At 49.3% G+C, this 27,161-nt stretch overlaps 2 pseudogenes; one reads left to right on the top strand and one right to left on the bottom strand.

The window, feature by feature from the left end:
• LOC142091706 (von Willebrand factor A domain-containing protein 5A-like) overlaps positions 1-27,161 on the bottom strand; it is a 521,312-nt pseudogene that overhangs the window by 354,468 nt on the left and 139,683 nt on the right.
• LOC142091658 (von Willebrand factor A domain-containing protein 5A-like) overlaps positions 8,231-27,161 on the top strand; it is a 39,971-nt pseudogene continuing 21,040 nt past the window's right edge.

The raw sequence follows: 27,161 nt of genomic DNA, 5'->3' as shown, positions 1-27,161 counted from the left end.
CTCAACAGGGGTACACCACCAGATGCGTCTATCTTCTTTCCTCAAGTTTTCTTCTTTCGAACCCTGTTCGGGCGCCATTTGTGGTGTATGATTGCACGGACTCTCACACAAGCATGCACAGAATCATTTATTGTTACAATACAGGAGTATATATCCTTTATCATAGCGGGGAGGTCCTGCTGTCTCCTCCAACCATCACCCGATTCGTGTCCCTTATAAACTAAGAAAAGCAATCTCTCTTCCTGTTGGCAATGATCCACACATCTGTTCTCAGATCTGCTTATTCTTGGGTTTCTCAGGCATAGGTGCTCATCTGCTAGTTCTCAGCGTGCAGGCCGAATTCCTATCTTATCTTGGCCGAAACTCCCGACTCCACGATTCTTCTCCACACTATTTTACAAATATATTCAGATGGGAAGGCAATCTGGAGGTGTTTGTTACTTTCCATCCCACCTAGATGGAATCCAGAGGATTCTTGTCACCTAGATTCTTAATTCTGGGAAAGTTAAAGTTAGATGAGGTCAATGTGACCTGAAGAACCAAAGAATCAGCTTGTTTCTTTATTGTCGTGAAGTTAAATCACCGTTCTGTGGGATGAGATCATTAGAAAAAGCCTGCCTGCTTTTTTCTTCCCAGTGTCACTTTTTCTGCTGCCTCTCTTTATTGGATTAAACAGTAGCTTTCTTATTATTTTAAACCCATCACCATACTGTGATCAAAACTTTTACAGATTTCTTTTTGGGAGAATTCATCTCTCTAAATATTTGTCAGACATGTTTTACTTCCCTATAGTGTTAAAGGTTCCATTAATTTTTACTGTCACAGGAAAAAAAATCAAAACACACAGAGTAGGATTCCTCTGACTTAAAATATCTACAATGTAGGTACAAGCCTCCAAGTTCATTTAGAAACAGGCATTTCTAGGGTGAAATATATCACCACCTGAGGTAGACATTTAAAGTAGGTCAAATAAATTGTGGTCTGCTAATGCACCTTCTCTCCTTTGCCTATACAGGTTGTCTAGGCAGCTAGCTCCGTTTGTAACACCTACGTTGTAGATGTCTAATGTTCAGACACCTGAATGTAATCCTTAAACTCTTGTAGACAAAAGTGGTGAGATTTATCCATCAAATGTAGATTCTACAAAGGGTATATCTAACTCTGAGCCAGTCACTCTCTTTAGAATAGATCATGACAAAATTAGCCACGGTGAATAACCTTAATTAAATGCTTATGGTGAAGGAAGCGTTTGATATGGGACAGCTGACCCAAACCAGCCAAAGGGATATTCCATACTGTATTACGTCATGCTCAGCAATGAAAGCTGGGGGAAAAGGGGAGAGGATATGGGGACACCTGTGGTTATGGCATTTGTCTTCCCAAGCAACTGCTATGCATGCTGAGGCCCTGCTTCCCAGGAAAACGGCTTTATTTATTTGACAATGTAAAACAATAAGGACTCAGTTTGCTTTCATCATTTGTGAAGTAATTCAGTTGGTCAATAACGTCAGAAGGAATGACATTATATTCGGATCTCTGTCATCACCAGACCATAATGTGGAGTGGGACTTAGGTCAGCTAATTTTTATCATTTATAGCGTACACATCTCGGGGAGCTGACTTGAGTGCTTTCACAGTTAAAGAAATAGATATTTAATACCATGCAATTTATCTGACTGATTTAAGGTTACAAACTCATGTTGAGAAGAACACACATTTCTTCCAAGTGAATAGATTAATGCCATCCTGGTTCTCATGAAGGCAATGGTGAGAGGAATATGCAACACCTAAGAAAAGTCTAGATATTCTAGGCAGTCCTAAAATGCTGTTTATCTTTGCACAGTGGATGTACTGGGAACTAAACTATTAGAGGTGGGGAACAGTCTGCATTTCCTTCCTAGTATCTTAATCTCTCTTCTGTGGAAGTACATTCAGTAACTGTGGTTTGGGTTTCTTTCTTTGTCAGGATGGAGACAGGGTGCTAGCTTAGTGTTACAGCAGTCAACCTGTTTCTAACAACTTACGTGTTCAAAAGTAAGTATGAATTCAAAGTTGTTGCCCAATGATTAGTATCTTCCCAAGATAAGGGTAGGTGAAGGATTGAAATTTCAATTCCAAATATCTGATTTATCGCATTTCAAAACAGATTGATCATTTTTTAAATACCTAACTTAAGGCTGAAAAAGAGGTGACTAGAAATCCTCATAATGTGTCAGGTTGAGCTGTTGCCAGCCTTTGATTACAGGTGCACAGATGGAATTCCAAATTTCCCTCTACTACATAAATAACCAGTCCCAACATTTTAATGCCAGTAGAAAAAAATTGAGCACTGTCTCACCAAACGGAGTGAAATGAGTTTCCCTTCTTTGGGACCAGGTCACAGGATAGATGATGCAGGTGAACACTGGGTCAGGAGAAAAGAGTGGGGACATCCTGCCGTATGCAGGTGGAGAGTCTGATGAATCACAGGGTCCTTGGAAAGTTGTTCAGTGTTATACAACTGAGCATAACACCTTGACCTTCTTCCTGTTTCATGTTTCATGACTTTTCACCATCAAGGCAGCCAATTTGCAGAATAGCAGATATAACAACAGCTGCCCTTCACACACAGGTGAGTGTGAAGTGCAAACTCATAGGAATGGTTTTATGCTTAGGGCATGAGTCTGGACAAATCTGTTTCATTTATGGTGAGAAAAAATATGGTTTCTCTCAGTTCTTATCAGTGCCATGGCTTGTGTGCCCAGGATGGTTTACAATGAAAAAAAAAACCTGGAGCAAACCCAAAATATCCCTGCCCTGTCCTGCCCTTGCCTCCAGTTCCCTCTGCTCTTCCTCTGCTCTCAGAGATGGATGACAACCTGGATTATGAAGGGGAAATTCAAACTGTAACTGTTACCACTGTAAGAGTGGTAATTTGTGACCGAGGAATGACCTGACATGGAGGACAAGAAGGCCCAGCTGCAGAAGGGGTTAAACTGGCTGGAAGCAGGGATGCCAGAGACAGAATGACTCCCTTAAGGGAGTGAAGTTTCCCCTGGTGATGAGATAAGAAACAGCCTCAGCAGTTGTCTTGCAGCCATCCTGGAATGGGAGGGCTCAGGGGCCCAAGCTCGGGGGCCACCTTTGGGCAGCAGAGCTGGGCTGGGGGATGGACCCATGGCTGGGCTGAGGTGCCCCATGCGACCACTCACAGGATCGGTGCTGGTGCAAGTGGATATAAGGAATCAGCTTGTGACACATCTTTGCAGACTCCTTGTAGAACCGCTTATGGTGGTAGAACTGTCCAATGCAGTGTTAATTTTTTATATATATATTTAAGCACAAACGTGTGTTTAGTTAACCTCAAAAATTCTCCAACAATTACACCCAAATGTAGACAGCCACAGTTTAAACCGTTCTGTTTGTACTGGTCCTCTGGAGTCATACTGTAGTCAGTGCAGAAAAAACGTACTTCAGGGGTGTGAATCATTTTATAGAATCATAGAATCATAGAATCATAGAATAGTTTGGGTTGGAAGGAACCTTTGAAGGTCATCTAGTCCAACACCCCTGCCATGGGCAGGGACATCTTCAACTAGATCAGGTTGCTCAGAGCCCCATCCAAACTGACCTTGAATGTTTCCAGGGATGGGGCATCTACCACCTCTCTGAGCAACCTGGTGCAGTGTGTCACCACCCTCATTGTGAAAAATTTCTTCCTTATATTTAGTCTAAATCTACCCTCTTTTAGTTTAAAACCATTCCCCCTTGTCCTGTTGCAACAGGCCCTGCTAACAAGTTTGCCGCCATCTTTCTTATAAGCCCCCTTTAAGTACTGATAGGCTGCAAGAAGGTCTCCCCAAAACCTTCTCTTTTCCAGGCTGAATAACCCCAACTCTCTCAAACTTTCTTCATAGGAGAGGTGTTCCATTCCTCTGATCATTTTTGTGGCCCTCCTCTGGATCTGCTCCAACAGGTCCATGTCGTTTTTGTGCTGAGGGTTGCAGAGCTGGACTCAGGACTCCAGGTGGGGTCTCACCAGAGCAGAGTAGAGGGGCAGAATCATCTCCCTCGATCTGCTGGCCAAGTTTCTTTTGATGCAGCCCAGGATACGGTTGGTCTTCTGGGCTGTGAGTGCACATTGCTGGTTCATGCCCAGCTTTTCATCCACCATTTCCCGAAGTCCTTCTTGGGAGTGCTGCTCTCAATCCCTTCATTCCCCAGCCTGTATTGATAATGGGGGTTGCCCCGACCCACGTGCAGGACCCTGCACTTGGCCTTGTTGAACCCCATGAGTTTCACATGGGCCCACTTCTCGAGCTTGTCCAGGTCCCTCTGGATGGCATCCCATCCCTCAGGCGTGTCAACAGCACCACTCAGTTTGGTGTCAGCTCCAAACTTGCTGAGGGTGCACTCGATCCCACTGTCTGTAATTGATGAAGATATTAAACAGTACTGGTCGCAATATGGACCCCTGCGGGACACCACTCATCACCGATCTCCATCTGGACACTGAGCCATTGACCACTACCCTCTGGATGCGACCATCCAACCAATTCCTCACCCACTGAACAGTCCACCCATCAAATCCATACCTCTCCAGTTTAGAGAGAAGGATGTTGTGGGGGACCGTGTCAAAGGCCTTACAGAGGTCCAGATAGACAACATTGGTAACTCTTCCTGTGTCCACTGATGTAGTCAGTCCATCATAGAAGACCACTAGGTTGGTAAAGACTTGCCCTTGGTAAAGACTGCTGGTTGTCTCGAATCACCTCCCTGTCCTCCATGAGCCTTAGCAGAGCTTCCAGGAGGATCTGTTCCATGATCTTCCCAGGCACAGAGGTGAGACTGACTGGCCTGCAGTTCCCTGGGTCTTCCTTTTTTCCCTTTTTAAAAATGGGGGTTATGTTTCCCCTTTTCCAGTCAGCGGGAACTTCACCGGACTGCCACGACTTCTCAAATATGATGGATACTGGCTTAGCAACTTTATCCACCAGTTGCCTCAGGACCCGTGGATGGATCTTATTGGGTCCCATGGACTTGTACACCTTCAGGTTCCTTACATGGTCTTGAACCTGATCTCCTACAGTGGGCAGCTCTTCATTCTCTCGGTCCCTGCCTTTCCCTTCTGCAGCTTGGGCGCTGAGTCTTGAGCATTTGCCAGTGAAGACCATGGCAAAAGAGTCATTGAGTACCTCAGCCTTCTCCATATCCCGGGTAACCAGGTATCCCATTTTGTTCCAGAGAGGGCCCACATTTTCCCTAATCTTCCTTTTACCCCCGACGTACCTATACAAGCTTTTCTTGTTGCCCTTGACATCCCTGGCCAGATTTAATTCTATCAGGTCTTTAGCTTTCCTGACCTGATCCCTGGCTGCTCGGACAATTTCTCTGTATTCCTCCCAGGCTACCTGTCCTTGCTGCCACCCTCTGTAGGCTTCCTTTTTGTATTTGAGTGTGTCCAGTTGTTCACCCATGCAGGCCTCCTGGTGTTTTTGCCTGACTTCCTCTTTGTTGGGATGCATCGCTCCTGAGCTTGGAGGAGGTGATCCTTGAATATTAACCAGCTTTCTTGGGGCCCTCTTCCATCCAAGGCTTTATCTCATGGCACTCTACCAAGCACATCCCTGAAGAAGCCAAAGTCTGCTCTCCTGAAGCCCAGGGTAGTGAGCTTGCTGTGCTCCCTCCTCGGTGCCCTAAGGATCTTGACCGCCACCATTGCATGGTCACTGCAGCCAAGGCTGCCCTTGAGCTTCACATTTCCCACCAGCCCCTCCTTCTTGGTGAGAACAAGGTCCAGCATAGCACCTCTTCTCGTTGGCTTCTCTACCACTTGGAGAAGGAAGTTATCATCGACGTATTCCAGGAACCTCTCAGATTGCTTACGCCCTGCCGTGTTGTCCCTCCAACAGATAACGGGGTGGTTGAAGTCCCCCATGAGGACCAGGGCTTGTGAACGTGAGGCTGCTCCTATCTGTCTATAGAGGGCCTCATCCGGTTGGTCTTCCTGGTCAGGTGGCCTGTAGCAGACCCACACCGTAATGTCACCTGTCCCTGCCCTCCCTTAATCCTGACCCATAAGCTCTCATTTGGCTCCTCATCCATCCCCAGGTGGAGCTCCATGCACTCCAGCCGGTCATTGACATAGGGGGCGACACCCCCTCCTCGTCTCCCCTGCTTGTCCTTCCTAAAGAGCCTGTATCCTTCCATTCCAATCATAGGAGGCATCCCACCACGTCTCCGTGATGGCAATAAGATTGTAGCCCTGCAGGCATACGCACGTCTCTAACTCTTCTTGTTTATTCCCCATGCTATGTGTGTTTGCATAGAGGCATTTAAGTAGGCATAGTGTAGGGACCTGCGCCCAGCCTCCGAATCTGCAGCCAGTGCTGCAGGCCTGGCAGGGGGACAGGTTCCTGGAGGGCGAGAGCCACCTCCTCGGGCACACGGACACTGCCCCGGCTGCAGGGGCCCTTGGCAGCTGCTGCCCGCTGCATCCAGGTGGGACCGAGCGGGAGGGCTGGCGGCGGGGAGGCCCGGCAGACTCCGCCTGGCCAGGAGCAGTCCCGCCGAGCGATGCGCGGTCCCTCCCCTGGCCGTGCCCGGAGCACCCTGCGGCGGCGAGGGACGCTGCCCCCGCCCAGGACGCCCTCCCCGCCCGGGCGCTGGCGGGGCAGGGAGCGCAGACGCTGCCGGGGCTGCAGCAGCTCATGCGGGGCGGCGTCCCGCAGCGCGGGTGGCAGACGCTCCCGCCCACTCGCCCCTTCGGCTTCCGAGGGACCCCGGCCAGACCCCCGCCCCCGGGGGTGCCCCCTCTGCCCTCCCCATCCCACAGCCTCCCAGGCTACCCGGCATCCCGGATCCCCGCTGCCCCCACGGCCCCCGGGGGACCCGGGGGTGCTCGGGAGGAGCTTTGCAGCGATCCCGGTTGGGGGTGGGGGTGTCTCTGCCCCCCGGCCCTGCCTCCCCGCCCTCCGTCCGTCTGTCCGTCCGCCCGCCCCTCCGCCGCTCTCTCCATCGCAGCCATTCCTCTGCTTACCCAGCCCTGCATCTTCCCGTCTGCCCGAGCATCTCTTGCTCTGTCCCTCCACCCCCCGTTCTGCCCGTTTCTCATCCGCCTGCCCCTCACTCTCCCCCCTTCCTCTTCCAGCTCTCCCTCCGTCCATCCGACTGTCAGTCCGTCCCTGCTGACTCTGGCCGTGGTTCTGGTGAGTGTCTGCTTGTTTCTGCCTGGCTTTGTTATTCTGTCCTTATTCTCTGTTCACTGTCCCTGTTCACTGGGGAGACCTTGCCCCTGTTCAGCCCATCCCTCTGACCATCCCTCACCCCTGCTCCCCCAAGGACTTGCACCCTGCTTGCTCTGTCTGCCCACCCTGTCAGCATGATGGTGGGGTGGGGATCTTTCTGGTGCTCCCCACCCTGTCACCCCCGAGCAGGAACTGGGGAACTTGAGGCAAATGTGTCTGAACCAGAGAGACTTATGTGGATGGGTTTGGGGTGGAGGGCGGTCCCTGTCACCTCCTTCTCTTGGCCAGAAGACAGCCCCGTGAACTGCACCCTCCCCCCAGTGCCTTTCTGGGATTTCTTCTGCGGCCATGGAATACCTGCCCTGGCCTCACTTCTCTCTCCAACATGTTCCCCCTTATTATCTGGACTTTCAACCTGCCCTCGCAGGTGCTCTCTCTTGTGCAGCTACATTCACACACCACCGTTTGTGATGGGGACCTGCCCATCTCTTCTAAAATGGACCCCTCCACCTGTCTATTCAACCATTTCAACAAAAATTCTTATGTGTCCCTGTTTGTCCACCTATGCATCCATTTGTCCCAAAATGGACCTTGTCAGCCAATCTGTCCATCCAGCCATGGATCCAATACATGTCCATCCCAATACAGTCCCATCCATCCATCCATCCATCCATCCATCCATCCATCCATCCACCCTTGTTTTCACACCTCCTTCCCTCCATCTGCCCTTGCTATCCCTCATTTCGCTTCAGGATTCTCCCATGGTGGGGGTGGGGTGCAGACCTCCTCAATGCAGAGATGCTCCTGGTGACGTCCCAGTGCTCATGAACAGGGATTTCTGAATCCCTGGGTTTGCTTTGTCTGTACCTGGTGGGTTGGGGCTTCCAGCTATGTGTGTAGGACTGGGGAAATGGCAAGGAATCTTCACCAGATAGGGGCTTCCTGGTGGTTTCTGTGGATCTCTCCTCTTACAGGAGACCCTTCTTGTCTGCAGGTCTCCAGAAATGTGGCGTCAGAGCTTTGGACTTCTAGGAGAATCCTGCACCTATGACAGTGAGCTGGGGATCAGAGAGCTGAGGGACATCTGGGGGATGGGGGATGCTCCCAAAGGGGGACAAAGAAAGGAGAAGGATAGGCAGCCTTGGGGGAAAATACCTGGGCTGGACCTTCCCAGAGTGAAAGAAGGAATGGCCAAGAGCTCTACAGGAAACAGGTGGGGAACAGAGGTCTGGGGAAAAAGGGAGACTGGGGGGCGGGGGGAGACACTGTTCCATGGCAGGCTCACTCTAGACCCTCAGTAACGTTGGTCACCTAGTCTCGGTTTCCAGGACGGGAACAGCCACGTACTTGAAGCAGCCCCAACCACCTCCTTGTGTCATTCATGTTGCTGATGGACAGGTTGCATCTCTCCCAACAGCAACAGGATCCTTTTTGCTGGGGAAGGAGCTCCGCATACCCCTGTGCACAGTGCCTCTGTGTAGTGCTGTGGTGGATGTTGCCATCCAGGATTGTGTGGCTGACGTGGCCTCTGAACTCATCTACCAGAACAAGAGTCAGATCTCCAGAGAAGTCCTCTTCGCCTTCCCCCTGGGCCCCCACATGGCCATCTACTCCTTCCAGGCCCGCAGTGAGGATGCCAAGGTCCAGGCCATGCTGCGGGATGAGGTACCAGCATCCAGGGACGAATGGGCGAACTGCCAGAGGGGCATGGGATGAGCAGCCCATGGCCTGCCTGGTGATCAGCTTTCTGTCCCTCCCTTTCCCACCCAGGCCCAGCAGCTGCACGAGGCTACAGGAGGCTGGGAGAATCTGGAATGCCTTCAGGATCAGTCTAAGTATCCGGGCGAGGTGTTTGCCTGCTTCCTGGGCACCCTGTCGCCTGGCAGGGAGGTGGTCGTGACCTTGCGCTATGTCCAAGAGCTGCCACGGGAGCCAGATGGAGCAGCCCATTTTGTGCTGCCACCCACACTGCATCCCCACACACTCCTGTATGGTGAGTGACCCCACGAGGAACCTGCCCTCGCAGTCACACACCCCACAGAAGGGTCACAGACTCCCCCGGTGCTTTACAAACAGACGCGATGCAACTTCCCTTTGCACCCACAGGGGGACCCACATTTTTCCCCCATGCAGCCCCCGGACAGGTCCACGTATGCTTCCTTGTGCCCCATGAGGGGATCCACACCTCCCACACACATTTCCCATGAACGGACTCATGCACCCCTCCATACGCCTTACTGATAACCCCCAATTCTCTCCGTATGTCCTATATATGGATGCCAGGTCCTGCCCCCGCCCCACGCCTGCAGGAAGAGCCTTTGCCCTCCCCAGTGCCATGTTTCTCCTTGCAGCCTGGAATTGTCTCACTAGCAAGCTGCCCTAGAGCCTGCTGCTCACCGCTAGCCTGCAGTCACCCCGTGGAGTGGCCAATGTCCAGGCCAACTTCCCCCGCCCCCCTTTGACCTACACTGCCCAGGACCGCAGCACTGCACAGGGATGCCCTCCTGAGTGCCAGGATCCCGGGGGCAGCTGAGCGGGGCTGTCACCACTGAGAAAAAGGGGATGCACTGGGATCAGTGCCTGTGCTCCTGGCCCAATGCTGGGTCTGGTCCCCTCCTCCTGCGTATGACCAGGCACCCTTCTCCAGGTCTCACTGGCTGGCAGCCCCCCAGGTCAGCATGATTTGGAGCTGCTGGTGTATTTTGGAGACCCTGCTGCAGTCAGTGCCGTGGTGGAGAAGGGAGACCCTGGGGCCCCTCGGGTGAGTGCAGCTGGGGAGGGAAGATGGGGGCACCTCTGGGTTGCAGGAAGCATTGGGGCACGGGGGGGCGAGATATCATTGGGCATTGGGATGGGAATGGGAGGCATTCAGATGGGGTAGTTTGGGTCCTGGGGCTCCAGCGTGGGGTGCTGGGGACACGGTGGTGAGGTATCAGATATAGCAGCATGCGTAGGGGAAGTTCTGTGCTAGGGCTCACTGGGGAGCTGTATTGGAGGCACTGGACTGGAATACATGGGGCACTGGGCTGCGCAATTGCTGGACAGTACGGTAGGGTATTGAGGCACCAGTGTGGGACGTCGCAGGCTCTGGGGTGGAGGAAGCTGAAAGCACAATGAGAATCAGAACCAGGAGGAGGAGTGGGGTCCCTATCTGGCCTTCATCCCACCCCATACCTCCTCCATGCTCCCTGCTTGGTGATCCCATGGTGTTGGTGATGCTGGCACCCAGCATCCCTGAGGCTGGTTGGTATGGGGCAAGGTTGGGTGCTGGAGGGCACGACTGGGTACTGTAGGGCAGGGCTGGATTCTGGGGATGGGATCTTTGTGGCATTATGGGATAGCACCTCTTGGGGTTCTGCTGAGCAGAGTCTTGCAGGAACTAGAAGCCAGGTCTCTTCAAGAACTCCTATGGGGCAGGGACTTGCAGAGGACCCGAGGGCAGAGCTGTGGCAAGTGCTATGGGGCAGGGTCTCAGGGAGCTCTAGGACCGGCGTAGAGCAATGTGCTCTCCAAACATGCCGTGCTCTCTGCAGGTAGTGTTGAATATACTCAGGACAACGTAACCGAGGCCGTGCGGCGCATCCCCTCCCCCGGCTCCAGTCTGGGTGACACCAATCTGCTGGGAACCCTCCGCTCAATCTACAATACCCCCCGCCCCCGCGGGCATATGCGCCAGGTCTGGGTGCAGGGTCATGGAGGGGTGGAGGAACGGGTGTCCCAGGAGGAGAGAGAGGACACAGGAGTGTGGGTGGAAGGAGCCACCCAAAGCACAGGGTGGTCACAAGGGAACAAGAAGGACAGTGTGCGGTGTGGGGGAAGGGAGAAGTGGGTCTATATCTTTGGGGGTTTCTGTCCCTGAGTGGATAGCTCTCCCCGGGGTAGTCTGTCTACAGGGGGTCTCTCTCCTGGGCCCCTCTCTCCATTTCAGGGGCCTGCTCTCCCCATTTTGGGGATCCTGTGCAGGGCCCCACTATTCAAGTCCCCTGTCTCCCACCTCTTCATCTTCATGGCCGGGCTACCCCCTGACAAGGAAGCCATCGCAGCTGAGGTCTGCCATCACTGCAACAGCCACCGGTAATGGGGACTCCCTGCCCCCAGTCCTCCAGTCTCCCTTTGGTTGTCCAGTCATTTCCATCCATGATGGAATGATGAGGGCCTCTGTTCACCAGTGCCTGTCCCAGTCCTTGGGCCCCTCCAGTGTCCCAAAGACCCATCCCACCCTGCAGAGCTCTCCAGTGCCAAGCCCCGATGTGGGAGTCTTTGCTTACTACTCCCACCACTAAGGCACCCTTCACAGACTGCGCAGGGAGACTGAGGCACAGGGCTTGTACACCCTGATGTGCCCCCAAGCTCTGCCCCAGCCCCACTAGACTGACCCCAGCCCTGCCCCAGGTCCCAGCTCTTCTCTGCCAGCTGCACGACTAAGCCCAGCTCCAACCCCAGTCCCTCACTCCCTGCTCTTCCTCCTGCCCCCTTGTTCTGCACCCCAGCTTTGTTCCCCCAGCTTTAACTCCAGCCTATGTTCTCCAGCTCTATCCCGACATCCTTGCACTCACCTCTGGCTCTCATTTCTGACACCTTTCCCTGCTTCCCCCATAGGTGTTGCTCCTTCTGCTTCTCCGAGGACAGCGCTGCCCTGGCTACGGCCCTGGCCAGGGAGACAGGGGGTGAAGCTACCTACGTCTCCTCTGACAACAGTATGACAGTTGTGGTAGGAACCCAGGAGCCCTGGCAGGTCCCCCTCTATTCCACGGACACACTGACTTCCAAGTACGCCGGCACCTGGACTGCCCATACACAGTAGTTGAGACCCAGCTGCCCCAGGAACCCAGGCACTGAGGCTTCCCCTGACTCTGCTCCACCGCCCCACCCCACCGAGAAGCCAGGTGCCCAGGCTGTGCCCCACTATAGACCTGTCTGTGCCCAGGGAACCCAGCTGGAGCAGGCTACCCCACACATTCCACTGTCCCCAGGGAACCCCGACACCGGGGGCCATGGGCTGAACCCTGGTGGAGCTGCGAACTGTGGTGTCCTGCCCTCTGTCCCCAGGTGTTGAAGTGCCTGAGGAGGGCCCTCAAGCCAGCAGCTGAGGGAGTCTCTCTGAGCTGGACCCTGCCCTGTGGCCTGGAGGTTGAGGTGCTGGGGGGCACCCCTCAGTGCATCGTTCAGGGTCAACACAGCCTCCTCTACGCCCAGATCCATGGACAGGCAGCGGTGAGAGCTGGGACTACAGTCACCCCCATTTACCTCCCAATAGCCTCCCCGTAACCACCAGTAATCTTTCAGTAACTTCCCACTATCCCCCAGTAACCATCTTGTGTCCCCAGTAACCTCCAGTAGCTTCCCATGCGTTCCCAGGGTATGACGGTGGCCAAGGGGGTCATGACCTTGCAGTACCGCCTGGACAGCCATGATGTCACTCACACGATTGAATTCCCACTGTGCCCACAGGGAGATGGCCGGTGAGAGCCTGTCCCAAGGGAAGATGCGTGCATCCCCTCATTTCTAACATGGACTCCAGCTGGGGGGGGCCCAGGTAGCTTATGCATTCCCACCTTCCACACACAACCCCAAACTGGCAGAGAACCCAGGTGTCCAAGCATGCCCTCCTTCCCTGCTTTGACCCCACAGGGGTAGGACCCAGGAGCCTGGGCATCACTTCCCTGCAGACAGACGAGGACCCAGGCATCCAGGTTTTCCCTCTGTCCATCCTCACCCCTGACGGGAGAGAACCCAGGTGTCCAGGCCCCCTCTCTGTCCACCTTTCCCCAGCATGCAGACGAGCCAGGTGGTCAGGCCTCCCCCCTCTCTGTCCCCAGGCTGGCTGGGAATCGTCTGGCCGCAAGATGCTTGCTGAAGAGGTTGTTGCCAGAGGCTGCAAGTGGGTCCAGGGACGAACCAAGGCATCACGCGGTTGAGATCAGTGTCCTCCCTTCTCTCTCCAGTGGGGCCTGCCTCACCCCTTCACAGGACCACAATTTCCTGGGGGCAGTTGAAGGAATCCTGTGTCCCCTTTCTCCTTCCCAGCTGGACTCTCCCTCCTGCCTGACTCCCCTAGTGCCCTTGTCCCAGCTGGACAAGTGCCTGGAGGCAGCCAACACCCTCCTTGGGAGTAGCGTGAAGCCATGTGTCTTCAGGCTCTGAGCTCACTCCATGCCTTGTGGTACAGACCAGCAGCACCTGCAGAGCTAAAAAGGGCCAGAAAGTAGAGCCTAAATTCACTACCGTGCTGGGATACCACTGTTGCTACCGGCTGGGGTTTTGCATTACAGATGAATTCTCACTGCTTATGTCTTCTACTAGTTGGGCTGAACCTGTACCATGCTGGACTCCTCAAGAGAAAAGCTCTAGTTCAGAGCCTCCAGCGTCTTTGGTTTGGGTGGAGGTGGGAGTGGGAAGGAAGCATCACATTCCCCCATGGTTGCTCTTCCCGAATTAGGCTTTGGCAAAATGGGCTACTGGCCTCCACAAAGATGGCGCTTAGGGACATTGTTTACTGGTGGACTTGGTAGTGTTGGACTCAGTGATCTTAAGGGTCTTTTCCAACCTAAATGATTCTATGATTCTATGGTTTTTGTCTTGACAAGAGAGTGCTGTGCACACCAGAGAAGATGAGTGTTTGGAGGTGTGAACAGCAGGCACAACAGCAGTGGCTCCCAATGAAGGACTCCTGCTGCACCCCACTTGCTGACCTCTTTGCTTTACCCCAAAAGACCAGGCTGTGTCAGGAACTCCCATATCTGCATTGCCATGTAAAACAATGGTTTTGGAAGTAAAACTCTCATCTACATCAGAGCCAGCCCACCATAATGTCCAAGAGAGCTCATGTGGGGCGAGGTTGATTTGAAAACTGTCAGCATGTTGGAGGTAGAACTGCAGGAGCTTTGATCAGCAAACCAGTCATGCAATGTACTCCCTCCTGCCCCAGGGCCCTGATTTCATGGGTCTCAGCCCATGTTGGCAAAGTCTCTGATTCATTTTCCAATAAACGGTGAATCTTCTGTAAGCCAAAAGGTGTGACATAGCCTTTATTTCAGTTGGGCCCATGATCCTTCCTTGCAGGGGCCATCTATGAGTCACCAGGAGGGGCATGAAAGGACGTCGCTTCCCAGAGAGCTGTGGATTGCAATACAGTACATCAGGTGCTGCCATTGCTCTTGGGAGAGCACAGACCTGTTCTAGGTTAGCAAGACAAGAGCTGAGGACTTGCCAGGCTTTTTCTAGACTTCTTTTAGCTTGAACTTATTTCAGCTTGATCTTAGCGGTAGCGGCTGTAGCAACACTTCACCCAGCAGATAGATGGCTGATGTCTAACTTATCCTAGCTGCAACAGAAAAGGTGTCAGGTGATTAATGTCCAACTTGGTTTTAGCTTTAACTTTTTAACTCCATTGGAGCATGCGACTCTGAAAATAAATGCTGTTCTCCCTTTAAGCTTCACCTCTGCTGTCTGGAGCAGACACAGCACAAATGCCTGTGTGCACTGGCCACCCCCTCCTGCCCTGGAGGTCAGTGGGGAGACAGTGTCACCAACAGTGACAGAGGGGTCACCTTCCCCAGAGATGCAAATGGGTCAGGGCTGAGAGGAATGTGCCCTCCCACACTCCTTAGGGTGTAGAAGGAGGAAAGAAGGGCATTGGGGACCTCACATTTTGGAGAGGTGAATCACGACTGTGAGGAAATACTGGTAGCTCAGCTTACTTCAGCCACCAACAAATGCATTGTTGATCCAGGGAGAAGTTGTGGCTTCTTCCCTCCAAGAGACTCTCAAGGGTGACTCATCTGATCATACTTTGTTGTTCTCCATGGCCTGGAGAGGATACCAGACTCTGCTTCTTTCTCCCCGTTGACCATTGGCAGAGGCTGAAAAGGCAACCTCAGTCACCCACAGCTGCCTAATTCTGAAGGAGTCAATCCCATTATAGTCTTCTGCAGGATGTGAGCTGAATCCCCTTTCTGGAACCTCACTGGGCTCTGCTGCATCAGCTTGGAAAAGCCTGTGCTTGTTGCCCCACTGTTGTGGTTTAACCCAGCAGGCAGCCAAACACCACACAGCCGCTTGCTCACTCCCCCCGCCCTGCATTGGGATGGGGGAGAGAACTGAAAAAAAAGTAAAATTTGTGGATTGAGATAAAGATAGTTTAATAGAACAGAAAAGGAAGGGATAATAATAATAATAATAATAATAATAATAATAATAATAATAATAATAATGATGATGATGATGGTAGAATATACAAAGTGTGTGATGTACAATGCAATTGCTCACCACCTGCCGACCAATAACCAAGTAGCGATTGCTACTTCCTGGACGATGCCTCCTATTTATATACTGAGCATGACGTCATATGGCATGGAATACCCCGTTGGCCAGCTGGGTTAGCTGTCCTGGCTATGCTCCCTCCCAGCTTCTTGTGCACCTGGCAGAGCATGGGAAGCTGAAAAGTCCTTGACTAGCAGGGCACTTAGCAACAACTGAAACCATCAGTGTGTTATCAACATTCTCCTCATACTAAATCCAAAACACAGCACTAGGAAGAAATTTAACTCTATCCCAGCCAAAACCAGGACACCCACCTCAGTTTCTCTTTTTCTCAGAGCAGGCTGAAATGCTTTGGAGGTCTGGGGAGGGACAGCCATTGCCTGAGGTGTTGAAACAGTTTGCACCAGCTCAGAGCTTTCATCCTCCACAGGGATACCCTTATGCAGTGCTCCCTCCCTGAAATCCCAAGGGAGACACCCTCCAGGACACTGATTATTTCCATAACACTAGGAAATGGCAGTCAGGTGCTTCAGGCCCAGAGCTCCAGCCATAGAAGGAAGAGTGAAAGAGCTGAACGTTCTGTTGGCCTTCCTGTGAGATAAGGGTTTTCAGAGAGAATAAGGAGGGAAGTGATATGGGGCAGAACAGGCTTGGCAAGAGTATAGGCCAAGGTGGCCGATACTTCTCACATCATCTCCCACTGGGCTGTTCCATAAAACACTCCCTCTCTCATTGTAACCTGGGTTTTCATCTCACTCCTTCAGGTTTTTAACACTTAACTCTCATCCATTTGCCCAGGAGACTTGGAAACTCTTCATTCACAGTGTTCAGTGGGGGAATCTCTCCTAATTCCACATGTCATCAGCATTTCCAGACACAATTCATCCCAGCTGGGAGAAAGGTGTATTAGAGTTTGAGTGCATCACCTTTTTGAGCAGCCTATTCATCCCAGGATTTCTGTGGACCACCTAGGTGCTTTCATTCACCATCTCCATCTCCCTGTAAAGGCTCGAAAGTCATGGGGAGGAAATCAGCGGGGACATCATTGTGCTTATCCACAGTGTTGGGAAAACCCTAGGATGAGGTCTGTGCAGAGGGTTCTGTTCATCAAGTGTGGACTTGCCCTGAGCACGCACTCAGGCTCGTAATGGGTACTTACCACAAGCATGCTCTGGATGATGCCCCTTCCCCACTTCACCCTCTGTTCACTCAGCCTCTTACTGGCAACACTGAGCACAGAGCCCCAAAACCACAGCTGAAAGCTCAGAGGTACTCAATACCTGCAGTGCCTGTTCTTCTACTGACAGGAGAGAGGGCATCTGATGTGATATGACATCAGTTGTGTGATTTCCTCGGTTATTGGGGAGGAAAGTGTAAAGCTGAATTAGCCAGTGAGGAAAGAAACTGTGGTGACTATAAGTGCACGTGTAGAGATCTGTAATACCTGACATAGATTGTGGCATGTGGTTATGATAATCACAGCAATAGCAGGTGCTTTTATATCAGTTATGTTTGTTTAAATTTGCCGGTTTGTGTCTACAATGTAGCTGCGATATGATTAACTCTGATAATTGGCGGTGGATACCTATCAAAAACGGAGCCAGCCAGCCATGGTCACTATTAGCAGTATAGTGCTGTAGTTATGCAGGCACTTTCAGATGCCTTAGGACAAGCACTCTCAGATCCCTGAGAGCTACCAACCTGCTGAGGTCCACAAGACCTGCGTACTGGCCCTTAGAGTCCATGCTCAGGACACAGGGGTTTCAAGATCATCCCACCCGACGTGTTGAGGTGGCCTGGAGAAGACCTTTGCCTCCTAGTCTGCACTAGGAGGTGCTGGTTTGCTATGATCCCAGTAAGAAAAGCACTCAGGCCCTGTAAACTATCATTTAAAATGCTATTTATCAAAGCTAACTCTATGAAGAAAGAGAGGATAATATAGAAAATTTTATGTCCCTTCAGAACGCCAAGCTGTAAAGCATCAGCTGGGTCTCCAACCAGGGTGCAGCACACCGCACAGAACCCGTGCGTGGAAAGGTCACTCGAGCTACTGGAGGATTTTCTTCAAGGAAAACAACAGTATTCATCATTTCTACTGTCAAACAGAAAGGATGTTCACATGTTCAGACGAGAACTTCTTGCTGCACTTTCAGACACAGGCAAGGACAGGCAGGAGCCGTAATCACCAGCACTGAGCACGCGCTGCCTGTGGGCTCCTCCGTTACAAGGAGCTGCTGAGGTTGTCCTGCGGCCGGGGCATTTGTGCAGCACAGCCCAGCCTGACGGCCACGCTCTGCGTGCGGCACGGCACGGCACGGCACGGCACGGCACGGCACAGGTCTGAGCCTCCTCCGGCTAACTGTTATGTGCGCCACTAACTCCTCGACGTGCAACGGTCTTCAGTCAGGATTGCTACAGCAGTTCATTAGATGGTGGGGTATCCTGGTTTCAGCTGGGATAGAGTTAAATTTCTTCCTAGTGCTGTGTTTTGATTTAGTATGAGAAGAATGTTGATAACACACTGATGTTTTAGTTGTTGCTAAGTGATGTTTATGCTAGTCAAGGACTTTTCAGCTTCCCATGCTCTGCCAGGTGCACAAGAAGCTGGGAGGGAGCATAGCCAGGACAGCTAACCCAACTGGCCAATGGGGTATATTCCATACCATATGATGTCATGCTCAGTATATAAATAGGAGGCGTGGTCCAGGAATTAGCAATCACTGTTTTGGAGATGGGCTGGGCAGCAGTCAGCAGGTGGTGAGCAATTGCATTGTACATAACTAATTTTGTAAATTCTACCATTATTATTATTATTATTATTATTTTCCCTTCCTTTTTTGCTCTATTAAACTGACTTTATCTCAGTCCATGAATTTTACTTTTTTTTTCAGATTCTCTCCCCCATCCCACTGTGGGGGGTGGGGAGTGAGCGAGCAGCTGTGTGGTGCTTGGCTGCCTGCCGGGTTAAACCACAACAGTCCTTTTTGGCGTCCAATGTGGGGCACGAAGGGTTGAGATAACGACAGATCTGACCAAAGTGTGTTAAGGCAAAATTTGTTGTAAGCATTCATTATATTGGTTTAATAGTCACTGGTCACAATGTTGATTTATTGGCTCTCAAAGTTGTGGGGCTGGCTCTCAGTGTTGTGCTACGTAACACCTTACTTGCGGTATATATTCCCTGTTGTGCTGTTCATCACTGCTTGGAACTGGGTCAAGGTTACAATTTTGCTGCACTGTGTAACACTGTTATATGATATGATCAAATCATCGGTCGTGAGCCTAATCTGGTATCTGTACTCAGCATTGCCGTCATCTTTGTACCTCAGGAACCACCTCTCAGAAACTATTAATAATTACACTCTTTACTACTTCTCCTCGGAGAACGAATTTATGGGGGAGACACGGTGGGACACTTTCCCCCACTCCGTCGTCTTCCCTTTCATATCTCCAGAAATTCCTTTTTCTTCTATCTTCTTCATGAAGCTCTCTACAGCAGTTCTTGAGAATTTTGAATATCCTTGGGATGTTCAAACAAACATGTTCATATTGCTATCTCTCCTGAATGTGGTTCAGGTCTTGTTTAGGGTTAAACAACTATTTAAGAATCCCATCTGGAGATCAACCCCGGCAACAGACACTGTGGCTACTCCAACCCCCGTGACGGGCATTGTGGCGACTTCAACCCCCATGACAAGCACTGTGGTTACTCAAACCCCGGCAACAAGGCACCGCAGGTACTCAAACCCTAGAGACAGTCACTGTGGCTGAACCAGAGAACCAACCTGTGCCGGTATCAGTTGCCCCTATACAGAAAAAGAAATACACAAGAAACTCAGCTCGTTTAGTAAGGGATGAAAATGAACCAGACCATCACAAGAACAGGAGGAGGAGGAGGCAGAAGCCATAAATGAGATGGTAACCACCCGATCCCTATCCCTGAGTAAGCTGCAAGATATGCAAAAAGATTTCAGCCATCGTCCAGGCGAGTACATTGTTACCTGGCTGCTCCGATGCTGGGACAACGGGGCCAGTAGCCTGGAATTAGAGGGTAGGGAAGCCAAGCAGCTGGGATCCTTTTCTAGGGAAGGGGGCACTGACAAAGCGATTGGACAAGGGGCACAAGTCCTCAGCCCCTGGAGGCGACTCCTGTCAGGCGTGAAGGAAAGGTATCTCTTCAAGGAAGATGTCATATGTCACCCAGGCAAGTGGACCACCATGGAGAGAAGTATCCAGTACCTGAGGGAATTAGCCGTGCTGGAGGTGATTTATGATGACCTGAACAACGAGCAGTTATCCAAAGACCCAGATGAAGTCAAGTGCACGCAACCCATGTGGCGGAAGTTTGTACGGAGCGCACAAGCATCACCTGCAAACTCACTGGCAATAATGACCTGGAAACACGGAGAGGAACAAACGGTGGATGAATTGGCTGGCCAACTCCGGCAATATGAAGAAAGTCTCCCTTCCTCCCTACGGGCCTGCATCTTGGCTGTGGAGAAACTGCTGGACATGATAGCCGAGCAACTGTCTCGGGAGTTCCAGCAACTCAAAGAAGGTATGTCCTACTCCACACATGCATGGGCCAGTATCTCAGCCGTTAGGAGTAAGCGTCCATCTGCTCAAGAGAGAAGATATCGTGAGTACACACCCCAGGGCACTCTGTGGTTTTACCTGTGTGACCACGGAAAGGACATGAGGAAGTGGGATGGAAAATCTCCCTCAGCCCTAGAGGCACGGGTACATGAGTTGCAAGGAAAAACAATCACAAAAGGGGGTTCTTCCAGGAAAACTGCGGCTCCAGTCTCCAGTAAGCAGCTCCCCAGAGTAGAAGAACCTGACTTTACTTCCGATCTTAATAAAGGGACTTCTGGTTCACATCCACAAGAAGTGAGTAACGAGTACTATGACCAGGACTAGAGGGACTAGAAGGGCCCTGCCTCCAGCTAGGTGGAGGTAGGCGACAACTGGGTTTACCGGACTGTGTGGCTTCCCAGCCGAAACCAGGACAGTATCCAGCCCCTTATGCTATACCATCTACGTTATGCCTAGGTCTCACATTTTCCAGTAAAGTTCAAATAATCACCACCACTTTTCTTGACCTTTTACATATACACGCAGATATCATTCCTGAAACGAAGAAGTTCCTAACAAACTCTCTAAGACTCAATTTGGAGTTTTAGAAAGCAGGTATTCTTTATTGCAGCGCTGGACGCACAGGGATCGCTCCACCGAGTGTGTGTGCCATATCACTTAACCATAGGGGTTAAATACAATTAGAGTGGACATATTCATTACATTTCCGAGAAATAATCTAAATATTCATGTCATTTCCCGGAATTCATTAACATATGCAAAAGTCTCTGATGCAAGCGCCCTTTTACTCTTCGGTGGTCTTTCGGGTCCTCTGGTGGTCGTCGATAGTCTTCATCACGGTGCCCTCTGATTGAACTCAGTCTTTACGCATGCTTCTTCTATCCCTTGGCTTGGTTTACACGTTTTTCACTTGTAACAAGCTAGCTTATTCCAGTCTACCTTCCCTATCTACCCTACAAGGTAGCTTCTCTATCTAATTTACGTAGAGTACCAAGTTTCAAGGTTCTTTTATTTACTGAATGTCCGGCCTATCTATTCATAAAGCATTCCTAACCCATCTACATCATTTCAACCAAAGAATCTCCTGTCTCTTCACCGTTCCTTTCTTAACAATGCTTCCAAGATACACAATTTACCTGCATACCTACAGACACAATACCTGCTAGGTACCTAACTTCTAAGCAACAAATCTTAACAAACTGTATCCACTACCTCAATTCCCCCCTTTGAGACTTATGATGTTAAGCATCATGAGTCTCACATAATTCACCCATAGACATTTGGTCTACAAAAAGACATACATTGTATCATACAACAAGTAATTATAAGTAGGATGACGATCAATATTGCAAATATGAACAACTGTCCAAGCCAGTCAAAATTGGGAAGCCACGAGAACAACCAAGAAAGATGTAATCCTTCTCGTTCCTTAGATCCAGATGCCAAGTTCTTCAATTGTTGAATTTTTGTCTCAGTTAACTGCGAATTATCACTCAGGTTAAAACAACACATGCCCTTGAACTCCTCACAACCATGATTATGTCTTAGAAGTAAATAATCAATTGCGGCCCTGTTCTCAAGAGTGGCTTCTCTTCTTTGAGTAATTTCCATGCTAATAGCTGAAAGTGCCTGGGAGGTATAATTTATATCTTTAATTAAGGCACAGGTGATCCTTTTTATGGTATGGTAATTCATAGCTATCCCAACTCTGGGCGCTAGGATAGCTGCAGCTGACATTTCACTTGGGCTGTATAAGATGATTTGTGAGTCACAATCTTCTGATACCTGGTGTGCACTTCTTTTAGCTCGTTCACTATGTTCTAAGTCTTTCTTATTTATCAGCTACAGAGCCATCCTCCCGATTGAACACGGACCTCCTGTTATGTTTGCTGGAATATAAGAATATGCCAATCGCCCACATAAGAAAAACCATCCAAGGGGTAATTTAGTATGAGCCCATGCATAACTCTCAAGTTGGGTAGAGTTACACCTCAAAGGGGGTTGTAAGAGTGTTAAATTTTCGCATCCAAAAGGGCAATTCACAAATTCGACACATTGATTGGCCGGAAGTGTTCCTCATACCTTAAGTCTTAACATCCCTCTCTCCTTGGATTTTGTTGCTTGTCCCAGACTATAAATACTATTATAGGTTAACTGGACGTCAAAACTGTGAAACATAGTGTAGTTTTTTATCAATTCCAGAGGAGCTGGTATTCCTACGAGACAAGAACTGTACATTCCTCCCACTGAATTCTCTGCTGCAATACAAAAAGAAGTCATGTTGGTTACTTCTGAGGCTAAAAGTTCCCAGATATTTTGATTGTTATCCCATTTTGGCAGTAAAAATTGGGGTTCAGCTTTACTGATCGTCATAGCTAATATCAGCAGGCTCCACATTTTCTGCCCTTGAATTTACAATTTCCCAGCTAATTTGATTTCCCTTTTAAAATGAAATTTTAAATGTTACAAATAATTCAGCAGCTTCTCCAGTAACTCATCAGGTACGCCTTAAAGTTAATTTCAATGGTCCCTTCGGTATAGATGTCCACAGTTTGGAGGCACTTTCTTTATTCTAGTGTAATGAATCCAGGAATCTCTTCCTTGCTCAAAAGCTGGTATCAGTGTATAATACGTCAAAGTCCCAAGTGTAATTTACTGCATTCGAGAGAGTTTCAACTTCAATGGTCCTGTCCTCTCAGAAGTCCATTCTCCAGGTGGAGCTTTCTTCACATGAGTATGGTGTATCCAGGGTGTCTGCTCCTTGATCTTGATTGCAGTAAAAGTCATCAGCAACACCTGGAACAGTCCCTTCCACTTTTCTTCCAACAGTTGACCTGCAAAAACTTTGACATAAACCCAATCCTCTGGCTTAAAAGGATGAACCAGTTGGTCTAGACCCCTAGCTCTGGTTCCTAAGACAACTTTTTCTCTTTGGCCCAATTGTTTTCCTAGATATATTGTTACAAATATCCTTCTCCTAACTGATTCAAATCTTCTCCTCTATATTGCAATTGGTATGGCCTTCCAAACAGAATTTCAAAAGGACTTATGCTTTCCTTAGTTCTCGGTTTTGTTCTGATCCTAAGCAACGCAAGGGGAAGCACTTGATACCAATATAGATTAGTTTCTTGACAAATTTTGGCTAATTGTTGTTTTATCAAATGATTCATCTTCTCAACCTGTCCACTTGCTTGGGGTCGATGTGGCCTATGTAACTGCCACTCAATCCCTAGCATTTTGCTAAGTTGTTGAACTATTTGTGCGCAAAAGTGAGTACCACCATCTGATGATATTACTGCTGGTATTCCAAATCGAGGTACAGTTTCATTCAGCAATACTTGGATTGATGCAGTAGGTACAGTCTGTTACAGTACCTCTTATTCCATACTGCTCGCTTCTTTAATTCTAAACAATGAAGACTTGTTGCTTAGGAGTTAGGTAACTAGCAGGTATTGTGTTTGCAGGTGTGTAGCATTGTTAGACCCTAGTAATGATTACCCTTGAAATTAAGAACCATAAATGAATGTGGTCCAGACATGGTTCGGAGACAAACCTCGACCTTATAAGGAAAGAAAGGAACAGGTTCACGAAGAATTCACTATCCTGCTGACCACCAGAGACCACCCAAGACCCTCAAGAAGACCCTAAAGACTTTAGTGCGCATGTGTCTAGGATGATGTAATATTATAATTAGTTCTTGGAAATTTAATGAATATGTGAAAGAGAAACTTAAAATATGTATGAGAAGCATGGATATAAACAGAAAGGTGACTAGACCAGGTGTGCTTGATTTGTGGCAAGTCCACCAAGCACCCAGGCCTGAATAAAACACTATCTCTCCTGAGAGTGTGGAATTGGTTACGTGCACGGTGGGCATGAATCCACTTTTCGGACGACAGTTTTTGGGGATCCAGGTGGGAGTGCTGTGAAGCCTTGCCCGCATCGACTTGCCGCCTCTCGGTGGGGAGACCCTGCTCTCCGGACTCCAGCGCGCAGCGACCTTTTGATCGGGGACTCTGTGAGTATTTTCCCCGACCAGAGCAGGTGAGCGACTCAACGGTGCAACGCTAAGGTAAATGAGATATTGTTCTGGGGTATAAAATTATGCATGCATTTGGTAAGGAATTGTGGCCAAAGGTAAAAAGGTTTATTCATATGCGTTTGACAGTGATGACTGGAGTATATGAAATTGTGGCCAAAGGTAAAAAGGTTTATACATATACATTTGACAGTGACGTCTGGAGTATATGAAATCATGGTTAAGAACGTTCTTTTTGGGCAAAAAATATGGGAACTCTATAGTCCAAAGTAACACCTTACTCTCCCCTTGGATGCATCGTAAAATATTGGGGAAAATTTGGGGGAGATCCATTGAGAAAGGAGAAATTAATTGAGTCTTGTACTAAATGGTGGCCAATGTATAAATTAGAAGATGAAGAAGAATGGTCAGAATTGGGAACTTTGCAATATAGTACTATCTTGCAACTTATGTTCTTTTGTTGACAACAGGGTAAATGGGATGAGGTCCTTTATGTGGACTTGTTCTTTACCTTGAGAAATGATCATGAAATTCGGAAGAAATGTAAACTTTTAGACTCAGATTTTAGTGTGATGATGATGATGATGGAGGACAAGGAACTAAAAACGCATTGTTCTTCTGCTTGTAGTCTAGGAAAATGGTGTTTAAAACTAGGAAGAGGAAGAAGATACACAGATGTTGGTGGCACCAAGTAAAAATGAAAGTTTTGGAACTGAAGCAAGGGGAAGTAATCCATTTAGTCCAACAGCTGGCAGAACTAGGACCCAACAGGGGTCTGTTTTATTAGCACCCCTTCGTCAGGCTGTGGGCCTAAGTGGGGAACCAGTGTTTGTGAAAATACCTTTTACTACTTCTGATTTGATGAATTGGAAAGAATTGGCAGGATCATATAGGGAAAATCCTGAAAAGGTGTATAGATCTTTTAAGGCAACTGTAAAAAATCATAATCCAGGTTGGCAAGATATTCCAATTCTTTTAAATAATTTGTTATCTCCTGAAGAAAAGAGGGTCGTATTGGAAAAAAACGAATATGGAAAATGAAAGAAAAAAAATTAGGAAACAGAAAGCTGCAATTCTTGCGACTGCTTTTGTGAATGCCCAAGGATCTGCTGGAGGTAGGTTACTTTCTGCTAACATATACATTCCATTTGCATCATTCATCATCAGTTTACATTTCTTACTAGTTTCATGATCATTTCTCAAAGTGAAAAACAAATCAACGTACATAACTTCATCCCATTTATCTATTCTTCTACAAAACAACATTAATTGCAAAATAGTATTATAACTCAGTGATCCACTCTCTGGCTATTTTGCCCCATCATCCAATTCATACATCGGTACATTGGGTACAATAAGTTATCAAGCTATCTTTCCTTAGGGGATCGCCTCCAAACTTATCCAATTTTTCAGGATGCATCCTAAAGGAGAGCATAGGTTTACCTTAGTGGAAGTAGCTGCACCCACATTACGCGTAGTATTTTCTCCAAGAATTCCTCAGCTTCATACATTCGGCTCCGGCCCCCTGCCAGCAAAGGTAAAATCTTACCACTCACCCAGCACCAACCCACTGTCGGTAAAGGTGAAAACATATCACGCACTCAGCTCCGACCCCCTGTCGGCAAAGGCAAGATTTTACTGCGCACCCAGCTCTGATCCACTGTCGGTAAGGGTAAGATTTTACCACACATCTACATGAGAAGCCTTTACTTAAGCTCCTGCCGCGGGCCTTTTTCTAGGCGCATCTTACGCAGAACAATCCCAAAAAGCATCTACTTACCTCTGCAGTCCCTTACGTCCTTGCAAATATCTCGTATTGTGGTGTTGCACTGTTGTGTTTTCTGTCGCCCGTCAGTGGTGAGGAACCGGTGGAGTCCCCGATCGAGAGGTCAGTGCGTGCTGGAGTCTTACCCGGTCCCGTCTCCCATCTGGAACGGCAGGACAATCCTGGGCAAGGCTAGAATGCCAGTCCCATCTGGGTCGCCCAAACTGTTGTCCCTCAAGCGGGGTTCGTTATCCGGTGCTAGGTGATAACTCCACAAAGCTAGCACACCTCAGTTAACACACCTTAAGCATTTTATACATTCCGAGCAACAGTTATCAGTACTTTTACATCTACGCTTAGTCATCCTTGCTTCTATTGGTTCTTGTAATGCCTCATCTTCACAGTGTCCAGTGGGGAAGGGGCTTTGTTGGGTAGGGAGCTTTCCTGCCCTTGGGTGCGGTTTTTACTATGCTAATTAGAATAGGTCGGAATAGGTCAGACTACTCTAGAGGAATTTGCTGGAAAACAATGGGGTTAATTGGTAGCTCTTACCTAGTTTCAAGGATGTACCTCCTCACTTATCTCACCAGAGCATTCCCTCCCCCCTCCCCCAGAACCCAGAACCCCTGGTGCCTCCAGTCCCCAAGACAAATAATGCCAATGCAATCCCAAAAGCCAACCCAAACATATGGATCTGATCAGACTATATCATTGTCTGTGCAGAGACTGTGCTTGGGAACATCTTCATTGTTGTGCTGGTGGCGACACGCCAGCATCTCCACAGCCCAATGCATTTCTTTCCAGCAAATTTGAGCAGCTTGGAGACCTGCTATACTTCCATCAACCTGCCCAGGCTGCTGGCCAACTTCCTGACTGGGGACGGGACCACCTCTGCTCAGGACTGTATGGCTCAGCTCTATTTCTTTGGATCTCTTGCAGTCTCTGAGTGTTACCTGCTGGCCACCATGTCCTCCAATCAGTACCTGGCCATATGTTATCAAATGCTCTATACAAGCATGATGAACTGGAAGGTGGTTTTCCCACTGGCAGCTGGCTCGTGGCTTGGAGGAACAACAAGTTCCACCATCATCACATACTTCTCAAGCCAATTGAAGTTTTGTGGCCTGAAAGGACGAAGTTCCTGACAAACTCTCTAAGACTCAATTTGGAGTTTTAGAAAGCAGGTATTCTTTATTGCAGCGCTGGACGCACAGGGCATCGCTCCACCTAGTGTGCGTGCCATATCACTTAACCATAGAAGTTATATACAGTT

Source organism: Calonectris borealis, chromosome 22, assembly GCF_964195595.1.
Source record: "Calonectris borealis chromosome 22, bCalBor7.hap1.2, whole genome shotgun sequence".
NCBI lineage: Eukaryota > Metazoa > Chordata > Aves > Procellariiformes > Procellariidae > Calonectris > Calonectris borealis.
This window is presented reverse-complemented; position numbering and strand designations above follow the sequence as displayed.